Here is a 3,758-nt window from a genome sequence, read left to right as displayed (position 1 = left end):
TGCCTCTGTGCGAGCACTGCCATGGGCAGATGAGGCTGAGCAACAGCTTTCCAAGCTAGCCCCTTCTGCCTGCCAGCTATCTGCAGACGTTCGCATTTCAAGAGCAGGGCTGCGAAAGGAGCCTAGCAGGTACACCATCTTTCCCAGGCTACGTTTGAAGTTTCAAGTGGCAAGATAAGCAAGCAGCCCCATTCTCTGTGCCTCTATGCGAACAGTGCCATGGGCAGATGAGGCTGAGCAACAGCTTTCCAGGCTAGCCCCTTCTGGCTGCCAGCTATCTGCAGACGTTCGCACTTTCGGAGCAGGGCTGTGATAGGAGCCTGGCAGGGACACCACCATTCCCAGCATGCGTTCGAAGTTTGAGGTGGCAAGATAAGCAAGCAGCCCCATTCTCTGTGCCTCTATGCGAACAGTGCCATGGGCAGATGAGGCTGAGCAACAGCTTTCCAGGCTAGCCCCTTCTGCCTGCCAGCTATCTGCAGACGTTCGCACTTTCGGAGCAGGGCTGCGAAAGGAGCCTGGCTGGGACACCAACTTTCCCAGGCTACGTTTGAAGTTTGAGGTGGCAAGACAAGCAAGCAGCCCTATTCTCTGTGCCTCTGTGCGAGCACTGCCATGGGCAGATGAAGCTGAGCAACAGCTTTCCAGGCTAGCCCCTTCTGGCTGCCAGCTATCTGCAGATGTTCGCACTTTCGGAGCAGGGCTGTGATAGGAGCCTGGCAGGGACACCACCATTCCCAGCATGCGTTTGAAGTTTGAGGTGGCAAGATAAGCAAGTAGCCCCATTCTCTGTGCCTCTATGCGAACAGTGCCATGGGCAGATGAGGCTGAGCAACAGCTTTCCAGGCTAGCCCCTTCTGCCTGCCAGCTATCTGCAGACGTTCGCACTTTCGGAGCAGGGCTGTGATAGGATCCTGGCAGGGACACCACCATTCCCAGCATGCGTTTGAAGTTTCAAGTGGCAAGATAAGCAAGCAGCCCCATTCTCTGTGCCTCTGTGCGAGCACTGCCATGGGCAGATGAGGCTGAGCAACAGCTTTCCAGGCTAGCCCCTTCTGGCTGCCAGCTATCTGCAGACGTTCGCATTTCAAGAGCAGGGCTGCGAAAGGAGCCTAGCAGGTACACCATCTTTCCCAGGCTACGTTTGAAGTTTCAGGTGGCAAGACAAGCAAGCAGCCCCATTCTCTGTGCCTCTGTGCGAGCACTGCCATGGGCAGATGAGGCTGAGCAACAGCTTTCCAGGCTAGCCCCTTCTGCCTGCCAGCTATCTGCAGACGTTCGCACTTTTGGAGCAGGGCTGCGAAAGGAGCGTGGCTGGGACACCAACTTTCCCAGGCTACGTTTGAAGTTTGAGGTGGCAAGACAAGCAAGCAGCCCCATTCTCTGTGCCTCTGTGCGAGCACTGCCATGGGCAGATCAGGCTGAGCAACAGCTTTCCAGGCTAGCCCCTTCTGCCTGCCAGCTATCTGCAGACGTTCGCACTTTCGGAGCAGGGCTGTGATAGGAGCCTGGCAGGGACACCACCATTCCCAGCATGCGTTTGAAGTTTCAAGTGGCAAGACAAGCAAGCAGCCCCATTCTCTGTGCCTCTATGCGAACAGTGCCATGGGCAGATGAGGCTGAGCAAGAGCTTTCCAGGATAGCCCCTTCTGCCTGCCAGCTATCTGCAGACGTTCGCACTTTCGGAGCAGGGCTGCGAAAGGAGCCTGGCTGGGACACCAACTTTCCCAGGCTACGTTTGAAGTTTGAGGTGGCAAGACAAGCAAGCAGCCCCATTCTCTGTGCCTCTGTGCGAGCACTGCCATGGGCAGATCAGGCTGAGCAACAGCTTTCCAGGCTAGCCCCTTCTGGCTGCCAGCTATCTGCAGACGTTCGCACTTTCGGAGCAGGGCTGTGATAGGAGCCTGGCAGGGACACCACCATTCCCAGCATGCGTTTGAAGTTTGAGGTGGCAAGACAAGCAAGCAGCCCCATTCTCTGTGCCTCTGTGCGAGCACTGCCATGGGCAGATGAGGCTGAGCAACAGCTTTCCAAGCTAGCCCCTTCTGCCTGCCAGCTATCTGCAGACGTTCGCATTTCAAGAGCAGGGCTGCTAAAGGAGCCTAGCAGGTACACCATCTTTCCCAGGCTACGTTTGAAGTTTGAGGTGGCAAGATAAGCAAGCAGCCCCATTCTCTGTGCCTCTGTGCGAGCACTGCCATGGGCAGATGAGGCTGAGCAACAGCTTTCCAGGCTAGCCCCTTCTGGCTGCCAGCTATCTGCAGACGTTCGCACTTTCGGAGGAGGGCTGTGATAGGAGCCTGGCAGGGACACCACCATTCCCAGCATGCGTTTGAAGTTTCAAGTGGCAAGATAAGCAAGCAGCCCCATTCTCTGTGCCTCTATGCGAACAGTGCCATGGGCAGATGAGGCTGAGCAACAGCTTTCCAGGCTAGCCCCTTCTGCCTGCCAGCTATCTGCAGACGTTCGCACTTTCGGAGCAGGGCTGTGATAGGAGCCTGGCAGGGACACCACCATTCCCAGCATGCGTTTGAAGTTTGAGGTGGCAAGACAAGCAAGCAGCCCCATTCTCTGTGCCTCTGTGCGAGCACTGCCATGGGCAGATGAGGCTGAGCAACAGCTTTCCAAGCTAGCCCCTTCTGCCTGCCAGCTATCTGCAGACGTTCGCATTTCAAGAGCAGGGCTGCGAAAGGAGCCTAGCAGGTACACCATCTTTCCCAGGCTACGTTTGAAGTTTGAGGTGGCAAGATAAGCAAGCAGCCCCATTCTCTGTGCCTCTGTGTGAGCACTGCCATGGGCAGATGAGGCTGAGCAACAGCTTTCCAGGCTAGCCCCTTCTGGCTGCCAGCTATCTGCAGACGTTCGCACTTTCGGAGCAGGGCTGCGAAAGGAGCCTGGCTGGGACACCAACTTTCCCAGGCTACGTTTGAAGTTTGAGGTGGCAAGACAAGCAAGCAGCCCCATTCTCTGTGCCTGTGTGCGAGCACTGCCATGGGCAGATTAGGCTGAGCAACAGCTTTCCAAGCTAGCCCCTTCTGGCTGCCAGCTATCTGCAGACGTTCGCACTTTCGGAGCAGGGCTGTGATAGGAGCCTGGCAGGGACACCACCATTCCCAGCATGCGTTTGAAGTTTCAAGTGGCAAGATAAGCAAGCAGCCCCATTCTCTGTGCCTCTATGCGAACAGTGCCATAGGCAGATGAGGCTGAGCAACAGCTTTCCAGACTAGCCCCTTCTGCCTGCCAGCTATCTGCAGACGTTCGCACTTTCGGAGCAGGGCTGTGATAGGAGCCTGGCAGGGACACCACCATTCCCAGCATGCGTTTGAAGTTTCAAGTGGCAAGACAAGCAAGCAGCCCCATTCTCTGTGCCTCTGTGCGAGCACTGCCATGGGCAGATCAGGCTGAGCAACAGCTTTCCAGGCTAGCCCCTTCTGGCTGCCAGCTATCTGCAGACGTTCGCACTTTCGGAGCAGGGCTGCGAAAGGAGCCTGGCTGGGACACCAACTTTCCCAGGCTACGTTTGAAGTTTGAGGTGGCAAGACAACCAAACAGCCGCATTCTCTGTGCCTCTGTGCGAGCACTGCCATGGGCAGATGAGGCTGAGCAACAGCTTTCCAGGCTAGCCCCTTCTGGCTGCCAGCTATCTGCAGACGTTCGCACTTTCGGAGCAGGGCTGCGAAAGGAGCCTGGCTGGGACACCAACTTTCCCAGGCTACGTTTGAAGTTTGAGGTGGCAAGACAAGCAAGCAGCCCCATTC

This window comes from Opisthocomus hoazin, chromosome 29, assembly GCF_030867145.1.
Source record: "Opisthocomus hoazin isolate bOpiHoa1 chromosome 29, bOpiHoa1.hap1, whole genome shotgun sequence".
NCBI lineage: Eukaryota > Metazoa > Chordata > Aves > Opisthocomiformes > Opisthocomidae > Opisthocomus > Opisthocomus hoazin.
Note: the sequence above shows the minus strand (reverse complement) of the source record.